General features: G+C 43.1%; 1 protein-coding gene across 4 annotated transcripts in view; it reads left to right on the top strand.

Moving 5' to 3' along the window:
* Positions 1 to 12,072, top strand: part of FAR2 (fatty acyl-CoA reductase 2) — a 135,467-nt gene continuing 123,395 nt past the window's right edge. For 3 of the 4 annotated variants that reach the window (XM_059402732.1, XM_059402729.1, XM_059402730.1), the window contains exon 1: positions 1 to 403. The gene's annotated coding sequence lies outside the window, so the exon portion shown is untranslated. Of the gene's footprint in view, positions 404 to 667; positions 742 to 12,072 lie in introns of those variants that run through there. The other variant, XM_059402731.1, reaches the window with a different exon arrangement.

The following is a 12,072-nucleotide window of genomic DNA, read 5'->3' as shown; positions in this document are numbered from 1 at the left end:
AAAAAAAAAAAAAAAAAAAAAAAAAAGCCCGGGAGTAATAGCGAGCATCTGTGCTGGGTGCTCAATGAATGGAAGCCGCCGGGCGGGCCTGCGCGCACCGTGCCGTCCCCCCGCGGCCTGTTAAGGGCCCTCGCCAGCCCCGCGCCCTCCTCCCGCCGCGGGCTGAGGCTGCCGCCGCCACTGCGCCCCACGCCGAGGCCGCGGCGGCGACGGGGAAGGTCGGAGGGAGGGTGGTTTCCTCCCGCCCCACACCCAGTCTCGGAGCCGGATATATAGAGTGTCACGTTTGGGGGCCGAAAGCCGCGAGCGCTTTTCCCTGCGGCGGGAGTACTTGCCGGAGCCTCGGGGAAGGAGCGGGGTTCCCGGGACCACCAGTTGAACCCCACCCGCGCCGGAGGAGCAGGTATTCCGGGGGCCGCAGCCCAGAGCTCACAGAGCCCACGCCTCGGAGGCCACGCGGGGCGGGGGTGGCCGGGGAGGCAGGCTCGGCCGGTGCGCGGGAGGGGCGGGTCCCCGCGGACCCCGAGGGAGGGTGGGCTCGCGGCCAGGAGGCGGGAGGGGAGCGGTTTGGGAGGCGCTGCCCCCCTGCGGCCGCCCCCCACCCCCAGCCGTCGGCCGGCGCTCTGGGCGCCTGCACTGCCCGCCGAGGTGGCGCGCGCCGCGGGTGGCAGCGGCGGCGGGCCGCGCCGGGCGCGAAAGGGTTAACGCGCGAGTCGCTCGGGGCAGCCAGGACGGAGGGAGGTAGGCGCCCGGCCGGGTCTGGCGGCCGCTGCCTGGGTCCCTGGGGCTATTCCTGAAGTGAGCGCGGCGATTCCGGGCCACGTGTGGAGCGGCGCCGGGTCCGCGGCCCTCCCTGCGCGGGAGAGAGTCGGCGCGCTTCCCGGCCCCGCGGCGCGTGCTCGCTCGCCCCGAGCCCCGCGCCCGGCCGCGCGCCGGGACCCTCCCACTCCCTCTCCATCCCGGCATCGCGCAGGCCCCATCCCCGGCTGAAGGGCGCAGGGCCGGCCCGGGTAGGGTCTGGGGCTGTCGGAAGTTTGCCACCTCTCCCTGTGGCCTGGGCGTGCTGGGAAGAGCCGGGGAGCAGGTACCAGCAGATGGCTTGCAGGAAGGCTGCGCACACCCGGGGAGAGGAAGATTGCCCGAGGGGGCAATTCCATTCAATTAAAAGGATTAATAGCCAACTTAATCCTAGAAACCAGAGGAAAGCTGCTGTCACCTACTACTCACCTGCCAGCCTCCTGTTTCACCTTGCGGGATGGGTAGAATTAATGAACGCTTACTCTTGGATGGATTAGGTACCTAGTGTGAGCAACCAGGTCCTCGAGGGATGGGTCTGCAGGAGCTTTGGAGGCTGGTTGAATCATGCGGAGTGCCCCAGTGTACCCTGAGCAAGGACAGAGCAGGGACAGCAGGGTGACCAAGAAGCTCGGGTTAATCGTACTTTTCTACTTGTTCGAAGTGCATCATGAGAAGTTTGACACTGGGAGAAAAGAGATTTGAGAATTACCCTCTGGTTTCAGTTACTCATCTCCTTACCCCCATTTATGTGAGCTGGAGATCTGGCTGAGAAGCAAGCCTATTTAGTCTGAAAGGGCAAAGAGACTAAGTAAAATTTTAAGGCAACCACTCTAATTGGCAAGAGCAGGCTTTTGGCACCGGGCACATTAAGGGATAGTTGTGTGTGAGACTTCCAGGAGATGGCTGTGAGGTTTTACCAGCCAACTCGGGTGCTGAAGTGTTTCACCTGTAGTGTTTCTCGGGATGCTGGTCTTCAGAGAACACTTTCTATTTCTGAGGGCATTTTCTGCACCTGCTTTTTAAACAAATTCCTACCTGACTCCTACACTACAAGTTGGTAAATCTTGCTGTGGGGCATTTCTCCTTTATCTGAAGGAGGGAATGTGATATCTAATTACAGAAGAGGGAGAAGTTTTCTTTAAGGGGGTAAAATTCAACAAAAGAGCTCATATTTGGGTATCCCGTTGGGGTTTATAAAGAATATATGGTCATCTTGAACATGTCACTATTTGCTTCCCTGTCATCTGAAGATGCGTTTTGAGTGTATTTCTGACAACATCTGGGCAACCTTAAGAATTCTTTGGTTTTTGCATTTACTCCCATGCAGTCATGAAAACCCACTCATTCACAAGCTCAGTCTCCAGAAGGATCATGCACAGGAGCCAGCATGCTCGTTCCTGGCATTGTGGGCTCCGTGAGAACATTTTTTACTCTTGAAGAGGCATTCTTCTTGTTTTATTTTGTTAACAGACCACTTCAAGAATCTGGGGGGGGGGGGAAGCTATGGGATATGAAACACAAACACATGCACATTAAGAAAAAATTTTGCCTACATTTTTAGAGTTCACAGCCTCCCTGATACCAAACCAAATGTTAGACATGCAGAGGCCCTGGGCAGGGCCAGCTTCACAGAAACGCAAACTGTGCAGGGACACGGGACTCTGAACTTAGAAGGCCCCCGCACTTGGTTTAAAGTTCTGCTGTCACTGTCAGCTCTCAATAATTTTCAAAGAAGGAGCTCCAAGTGTTCATTTTATACTAGATCCCGCAAATTCTTTAGCCAGGCCTGACCCCAGGTTAACAATCCTGTTCTAGAATTTACTGAATAACGGGGTTGTGATAATAGTGATCCTACATTTTAGGTGAATTCTACAACACAAACCTGGAAGTTAGCCAATTAGTACGTATATCATTAAGGCCCTCTTTCTCATGCTCAGTTTTCTTATTGACTGATTCAAGATACAATGTCTAGTACTCTGTTCACCTTAAAAGGTTGTTGTGAAGATACACTAGGTAAACTGATCATTGTGAAAACATCTACTTTCCTTGAACAGTTCTATGCTAACAAATATCATACTGTTATAGACTTAACTTTCCTGTTCCATGTTTCAGAAGTAGCTTGAGGAAGGTTGGTGGCAGAACTTTCATAATAACCCTTATATTTTGGTGAGGAAGAAAATAAAGCAAAAAGTAGCTAAGGTATTTAGCATTTTAAATATTCCTTAACAACTGTTATTTGGACAACATTGGAATTGGCAAGCAAAAGACAGACTAACTTCTTGGGTCCCAGAGATACTTCCTTAATTAGATGGGTGTTTGAATCTAATTCATCCAAAAATCGCTTGCAGGAAGGCTGACAAGAGACTGAGCTAATGATTGAAATTTTCTTGTTTCACTTAAGTTCTAAAAATCCATATTTCCAAGTCTTGAGCAAGTCATTCTTCTAAATATTCTAGGAGATCCCCTAGCAGTATAAAGGGTGCCTAGTCCTTTACCAAGTTGTCTTTACCTCTTTCAACACTTGAGGAGGAGATGAGAAACTTCAGGCAAGTTCTCTGTTCCCACCCTCCTCCCTTAACTACTCTTTATCCCGGCTTTCATTTCCAGTATGATGGCAACACACTCCAAAATGTTGGGGAAGAAAGCAGTGAAAGAAAACGAGTCAAATCCCCAGACTTAAGTGTTAAAATGGGGGCGCTACAGGTGCCGGACAGAGACTCCTTTCATACAACTATGGACAACTCTGTGGAAGCATGCTGTGCACTTTAGGTTGTGAAGTACCAGGTCCTGTACTCCACAGACGTATGACATCATTGGTCAGACAAGCTGTAAAGATAAGGTGTTCATTAACAATAGTAGATGAGTTGTTACAAGGCAATGTAAGAGTACACACCAAATGAATGGTACAGAATATAAGTACAGTGAGTTCCCAAGAAGAGAATAAACTGAAATGGCTAGTGAAGCTTAAGAGGACAGCTATAGGAGACGTCCCTTAGAGCTCTGCTCCCCCACAGAGGTGAACGCATGTGTCTTTTGGGTGATTAGTGTGCAAAAAACGAAAATCTGGGTGGTGCTAAAGTTTCATGTAAGGAAAAGGCAGCAGATAAAACTATCAGAGAACTTTCCAATGGTGAGCTTCATTCATATAAAAATAATTATTAAGCCTCTTCTGTGACCAGACACAGTGCCAATTTTTCCACAGTTAGTGCTGAATAAAGCAGATGCGTTCCCCATCTTGTGGAACTTACGGACATTTAAAAAATAAACATGTAATAACAAATTGTTGGAAGTAGAATGAATAACAGGGTGCTATTTAAAAAAGGCAGGGGGCAAAGCAGGAAAGGTGCTTGGGTGGCTCCATTGGTTATCATCCAACTCTTGATTTCCGTTCAGGTCATGATTGCAGGGTCGTGGGATTGAGTCCCTCATCAGGCTCCCAGCTCAGCAGGGGGTCTGCTTGAGACTCTCTTCCTCTGTACCTCCTCTCTGCTCGTGTGCATGCTCTATTTCTCTCAAATAAATAAATCTTCAAAACAAAACAATAGGAACTGATTCAGATTTGGTGTTTTGGGAAGGTCTCTCGGACAATGAAAGATTTAAATTGATAGTTGAAATAAGAATAGGGCTTAGCTTGGGAAAAAAGTAAGAAAAAGCAATCTGGGCAGAGGAAGTAGCAGACGGGAAGGCTGTAAGGAGAGGAGACTGGAAATATTCAGGGGTCAGAGAGGAAGCACGTGTGGCTAGAGTTTGGTGAGGAGATGGCTGAGAGGCTGGACCCTGATCATGCAAAACCTCACAGACCTTGAAAAAGATTCTGAATTTTATTTTGATGGGAAGCCATTGAGGACTTTGAAGCCAGGGACCATTAATTTGTGTTTTGAGGAACTCTTTATGGATGCAATAAGAGCAAAAGACAAGAAGGATAAAGGGATGCAAGACGGAAGACCAGTTAGGGCAGAGTGCCAGTGACTGTTCGGACAGGGGAGGTGGACAGACGTGGCATGTATTTTGAAGGTAGAATTGCTAGAACTTATTGATAGATTTGATATAAGAGGTATATGAGGCAAAAAGAAGTGTAAGAATGAATTCTTTTGGTAGATACTGCTGAAAGTTTATAATCCAAAGCAATAGACTCATGCCTATGATTTAGAGTTGCTACAAAAACTGAAAAATGAAATGGAAGCTGGTAACCCTGCCTAGTACGTCTAGAGAATATACCAGACTATTGGTGTAGAGGCGAGAGAGTGGCAACACACCATCAGTTGCTTTTCACACCATCATGTGTACTGTTAGGATTATTTTTAAACCATCACGTCTTTTATCACTTCTTAAAAAGTTACCACAACAAATGTGGCTGTATTAATTGGCTTGAGCACATGACTAGAATATAGGGTCATTTCCTAAAAATGACAAAAATCAGGAAAGAAAGGTCTGCTCCTTACCAAAGTGGTTGGTTCTAAAACATAATTCACTTCCCTACTTAAAACCTTTCCATTCTTTCCTCTTGTTTATATCAATGTTTCCCAAAATGTCGTCTGGATCATTAGTATTTTGGCATACAAATAACTGTTAAGTGAAGGAAAGGAAAAAAAAAAAAGGTTTCCTAAGACAGATTGAGAAACACTTGACTTAACCTAGGTAAGCGGTTTTATTGCAAGAATCCTCAGAGCCTTTAATTTACAAATGCATGCTAAGAATCAAGAAAGAAGGGATATTTTATGACACACTTCCTAAACTTATTTGACCTTGAAATGCTTTTTTTGGCAGAACATCTAACAATCAGCGTTCAGCATACCACGCTTTGGGAAATGTTGCCCTATATTAATAGAGTAAACCTTTTAACATTGACAGCTCTCTGTTATCCATCAGCTTCTCTCATCCCTTTCATGCTACTTAGCTGGAAGGAAACAGGAGATCAGAACTGCCTCTGTTAATAAGCTTTAAGTTCATGATGAACTTTTTTGCTATTTTGCTATATGGATAAAAGATAAAGAGATATTCATAAGCAAGATCGACAGTCTGATGAAAAATGAGTTTTTATTTGTGTTTTGCTGTTGTTGTTTGATTTCTACATTCATGGCAAGGCTACAGGCAGGCCCTCCCTGAGGTGCGTTTTGTGAAGTCTAGATTTACACATGAGGAGCCATAAGCACAGGCAGTGGGGAAGTCTTCACAGAGCCTATCTTGTTCCATGGTAGATCTGGGCCTTATTTGATGTTTGTAATGTATCTCTTACAGGGCAACACAATGTGAATGCACCGGGTATCTGTAGGAGCAATGATTTTGCAGTGAATTTCATATATCTTCTCTCCAGGACCCTAGTGCATTTGCATGGGGATGGGCTGGAGGCAGGAATGCAATCTATGACCAAAGAACAATACAACCAAAAGAATAATAGAGAAGAAGAAAATTCATACAACTGTGGACTCTGATCTTGTGCTCTAGCACGGGGTGGGCAAACTGTGGCCTAAGGGCCAAATCTGGCCCCTGCCTGTTTTTTATATATTTCTTGAACTAAGAATGGTTTTTATACCTTTCAATGGTTGAAAAAAAAATCAAGAGAAGAATAATATTCTGTAGCACAAGCAAATTATATGAAAAACAAATTTCAGTGTCCATAAATAAAGCTTTATTGGAGGGGTGCCTGGGTGGCTCAATGGGTTAAAGCCTCTGCCTTCAGCTCAGGTCATGATCCCAGGGTCCTGGGATCCAGCCCTGCTTCGTGACCCCTGCTCAGCAGGGAGCCTGCTTCCCCCTCTCTCTGCCTGCCTCTCTGCCTGCTTGTGATCCTTCAGTCAAATAAATTAATTAATTAAATCTTTAAAAAAAAAAAAAAGCTTTATTGGAAAACAGCCAGGATCATGTATCTATCTATTCATCACATTATCTATGAACTTGAGTGTTCTACCCAGTGAGTAGTTGTAACCAGCAAAGCCTAATGCATCTGGCCCTTTACAGAAATGCCAACCCTTGATCTAGACTATTAAACTCACTGGCCATAATATTAATAGATTTTTTTTTTCATTTGTTTTCCATATTAAGGGGTAGTCTTAGATCATTCAGGCTACCATAACAAAGTACCATAGACTGGGTGGTTTATAAAAACAGAAATTTATTTCTAACAGTTAGGGTGGCTGGGAGAGCCCACTTCCTGGGCTCATAGATGTTGCTGAGGCTGAGGTCTATTTTTCTTCTAGGAGTTTTATGGTTTCAGGACAAGAGATGTTTAATCCATTTTGAGATTATTTTGTGTATGGTGTTAAGAAAGTGCTTCAGTTCCATTCTTATGCCTTCCCAATATCATTTATCAAATCTTTTCCCCATTGTATGTCCTTGCCTCTCTTGTCATAGATCAATTGACCATACAAACACAGGTTTATTTCGGGGCTCCCTGACCTATTCCATTGTTTGCAAGTGTCCATCTTTTCATTGTAACCTCACATGGCAGAAGGGGCGAGGGAGTTCTCTGGAGTCTCTCTCTCTCTCTCTCTTAAAAAAAAAAAATGTTATTATTGAAGTATAGTTGACATGCAATATTATATTAGTTTCAGGTGTATGACTTAGTGATTCTACAGTTCTATACATTAAACAGTGTTCACCATAATAAATGTAGTTACCATCTGCCACCATACATTATTACAGTAATGACTATATTCCCTGTGACTTTTTTATTGTATAACTGTAAGATTGTACCTCTGAATACCTTTCCTCTACTTTGCCCATCCCCCACCTTCCTCCCCTTTGACAACCACCAGTTTGTTCTCTGTATTTATGAGCCTATTTCTGATTTTTGTTTTTTGTTTCTTAGATTCCACATATAAGTGAAATCATATGGTATTTGTCTTTCTTTGCCTGACTTATTTCACTTGGCATGATGTCCTCTAGATCTATGCATGTTGTTGCAAATGGCAGGATCTCATTCTTTTTCATGGTTGAGTAATATTCCATTGTGGGGACACACACACACACACACACACACACACACACACCTTATATAGCCATTCATCTATCAATGGGTACTTGGGTTGCCTCTGAATCTTGGTTATTGTAAATAATGCTGCAATAAACATAGGTATATGTATCCTTTTGAATTAGTGTTTTCATTTTCTTTGGGTATGTACTCAGGAGTGGAATTACTGGATCATATGGTATTTCTATTTTTAATTTTATGAAAAATCTCCATACTCCATATTCCAAACAAGGGAGTTCTCTAGAGTCCCTTATATATGGGTACTAATTGATTCATAAGCGCTCCACCCTCACAACATCATTATCTCCTAGAGGTCCTATCTCCAAACCATCACACTGAGGAGTAGATTTCAACACATAACTTTTTGGGGAGACTCATACATTCAGTCTATAAATTATAAACTGACTTCCTAGAAGCTCCTTCATTATTATTGGCAATGCTATTTGTTGTCTGACTATGGTAATTTCTGTTACATGCCAGTATGAGGAGCAGAAGATAGTGTGGAAGGTAGTCACTTTTGAGGGTTACTCAAACATTTGAACTCTTGTATAAAGGATGGGCACTCAGATACACATAGTGACAGCCCCAAGAAGTAGGGAGGGGAATTACCTCTGTTGAACTCTACTACCTCTGAGCACAAATTTACTAGAGTAAATTTACTAGAGTATCACCTTCAATTTTTATTTCAACAATGAGGCAAATCTATTATTTATGTGCATTTTTATGGATATTGATGGTTTCGGGGTGATAGTCTTAGTTTAGGGGTAACAGAAATACACATTTTATTGTCCCTACCCTATACTTCCTGAATCAGGATTTTTGGCACAACAATCCCCTGAGGCTTCATATATAACCAGCACAGTTCAGATACAAAATGTGGGAACAACTGATCCAAGTATTTTCCATGGGACCTAGAACCAGAAGATCGGGGGTGCCTGGGTGGCTCAGGGGGTTAAAGCCTCTGCCCTGGGCTCAGGTCATGATCTCAGGGTTCTGGGTTCGGGCCCTGCATTGGGCTCTCTGCTTAGCAAGGAGCCTGCTTCCCTTCCTCTCTCTCTGCCTGCCACTCTGCCTATTTGTGATCACTGTCTGTCAAATAAATAAATAAATAAATATTTTTTTTAAAAATAGAATACTTGAAGGCTGGTACTTGGGTTTATTACTATTATTATGAAATCCTTCCAGGTCAGTGTATTCAGTGCGCATCAAACAGTATGAAATATGGGCTCCTTGCCAGGCACACTGAGCAAGACATTTTTTTTTTTAATGGCTAACTCAGAGGCTTACCTTTAAAAAAAAAAATTGATTTCAGATAACATCTCAATTCAGTAGACTTTTTTTTTTTAAACTTTAACACCTATACCAATGCAAAGAATATTATATATTTCTTTGTGTAGTCAACAATGTGATTAAATAGACAGTAAAAAAATTGTTCTCAGTATAATTATCAAACACTAAGAATAGCACATGTGTATTGTTTTCATCATGGTTTATTTTAAAAGTCCTAGATAAGTTTGTATCCTTAACGTCTGTAGTCCAGCGAAAGCATTTCCAAGCCGTCATTCACAACATGTGGTCCCTGTGGCTTTTGGACATACTATTTTTTGTTGTTGTTTTTGAGGTATTTTAACATCCTAGGCTCCTCCAGACATGGCCTCAAACCACTTGAGGCAAGGAAGGGAAAGCAAAGACTTCCCTATGAATCTGTGTGGAGAAAACAAGACTGTGGCCTCTCCCACCCTCTCTGTGTTCTCCTACCTCAGCTGAGGAGTTGTTGGGTCAGTAATATTTGCTGGTGAATAACAGGATGACTTCAGGAGGCAAGAATCCTATTTCCTGAGCCAAGAAATGAGAAAAAGTCATTGTGAAAACACTGCACATTTTAGATCATTAAAAAAAAAAGAAAGAAAGAAAAAGAAAACAATGCTTTATTTATCACAGGTCAGTGAGGACATATCCCATAAACATCACACAAACCCTGGTATCTGTGAGGTCAGGATAGATGGAAATTAGGAAGCCCGTTAAATTCTGTGTCTGGTCCCAACACCTTTGAAACCATTTAAGTCCTTCTAGTGGAGTTCTATCTGCCAAAGCACAACACTGCCCAGAACCTGGAGGAATCTGCTGGGAGAATTTAATAAACTGACCAAAAGAAGCTGTGTGTAACAATTCAGTAGGTGTGTATGTATTGGAGGTTTTGCTAATTATTTTCAAGAAAGGACATTTAATATTAGAAGATGTGTGGATAGTAACAGCATAGTTTTTTTTTTTTCCCAATAAGAAAATCATCTTTAAGATGAACAATAGTCATTGAATAAAACTAGAGCCATTTATCGAAAACATAAGAGAAATTATCCCCTTAATTTCACACAAAACCTAAGTTTAACCAGATAAGTATTAATGAAATCAATTTCTGGTCAGTCTGTATATTTTTTATTTCTTTTACACCCTGGCTGTTGTTTCATTCCAAATTGAATCGTGTTTCCGTTGTGTTGTTTTTATGCAAGACCTTCAAGACATATGTGCCCTGAAGATGAGCAGATGAGCTAAACGATGGGACTCGTTCCCTTACTGAAAGACTCGAAGAACCTTGAGATCCACTCCTGAGACTGTTCTCGAGGTGGTGGGAATCTCTGATGGTCTGAAAGGGTTAACTTCTCTCATCCAAATGAGCAGTTGTACTTGTCAAAACCCTCTCCCTAGCAGAATTCTGACATTGCCTCTCTCTTCTTTTCCTCCGACTATTTTGGTCCAGTCCTGCCTGCAGCAATAACTACGCAAGTGCCACTGAGTGCATTACAGATCACAGGACCTCACGTTAGGTAAATGTAGGTATCACTTTCCGAAGGACAGAGCAAAGCTTTCCCAAATTAGACTTCCGCAAACTCTTAGACTATATGTCCGGCACATACCACCCCATCTTACCTACTATACAGAGTGGGCACTGCAGATAGCTTTTCCTTAACTATTAACTAATACTCATTAGTTAACTTATTAGCTAATTAATAATTACTACTAATAATTAACTAATTAACTAATACTCCTAAGTGTAGATTGTCTGAGCACCTTCTCTCTATGGAGTATGCATTTTGTAGAAATGAAAAGTCAGTCCCAAAGACCGAGTGATCTGTCACACATCTATTTAATGGATGAATGAATGTACACTAGTATCCAAATCTTATGAACTACAAATCCCATGACCATTTCACTCATTTATGCCTTCATTCATTCATTCATTCACACAATTTTTGGAGTGTCTGCCATGTGCCAGGAGGGGTGGTTAGTTCTGCAAATATGCTGATGAGCAAATTATAGGTCCCGCCTTTACACTTGAGTGCCTCCAACACTTTGAGCAATGTTTAGCCAGTTGTAGCTTTGGGGTTTGTGGTCTTTGCAATAAAGATCTTCAGTGTAAAATATAAAATACTTGCATGTTTTTATTTCCCCCTCTTCACCCTCCAAACCAGCCCCAGTCAATGACTTAGCTTCTCATAGTCCTGCACAGGTAATGTCAACTTAATTATGCTGGCAAATGGAGTTGAAATGAAATACTAGAAATTCCACAGGGAAGAGAATGAGAATGTTCTCCAAGGAAATGATATTCTTTGTTGTTCACCACAGGTGAGCACTGATCAGTCTGTGCTTCTCTCCTCGCTATTATTCCCTCTTTCCCCAAACCTGGCTGTGGACTGAGGTCCTTCCTCAGGCCTCCCCTTTCCTTTGTGCCCCTGAAGAGAGACATACATTCTCTTTGCATTTTAAGTAATTAACTGCTAGTCACTGCAAAGAAAAGATAGGGGAAGAGAAAAACCAACCCATGGGGGAAAAATTACAAAGTTTCCAGAATGATACCTTTGAGTCTTGGCAGAGGACAAGTTGTTGCTAACTTCCTCTGAGATGACAGATGAAATTGTCTTTAGCCATTATCTGTCGCCATCCATCTTTATTTCTAGAAGAGAGATCAAAAACCAACCCTCTGCCTTAAAAATCCTTACCTATACTCTTAAATCTGGATGAATATGGGCATTTATCTGATGAAGGGACTTTTGGCTTTCAACGGATTCTCTAAGAGGTCCTGACTAAAGCATGATTGGAACCACTGCTTTAGGAATAATCCGGGGGACCATTTTACCTCTTGAAAGTACTTCAGACCCAGGCCACTGCCAGGTCAGAAAAATCCTCTCTGAGGATTCTTGCCAGGGTCTCCAGAACTGTTTGGGAGGCTTAGGTTCTCATGTTCCATCTTCAGTGCATCACATGACTCCAAGCATTACATTGCTTCAAAATAGGAAAAAGATCATTCC

The sequence above is a fragment of the Mustela nigripes genome, chromosome 6 (genome assembly GCF_022355385.1).
Source record: "Mustela nigripes isolate SB6536 chromosome 6, MUSNIG.SB6536, whole genome shotgun sequence".
Taxonomy (NCBI): domain Eukaryota; kingdom Metazoa; phylum Chordata; class Mammalia; order Carnivora; family Mustelidae; genus Mustela; species Mustela nigripes.
The sequence above is the reverse complement of the archived record's forward strand: the minus strand, read 5'-3'. Positions and strand labels throughout refer to the sequence as shown.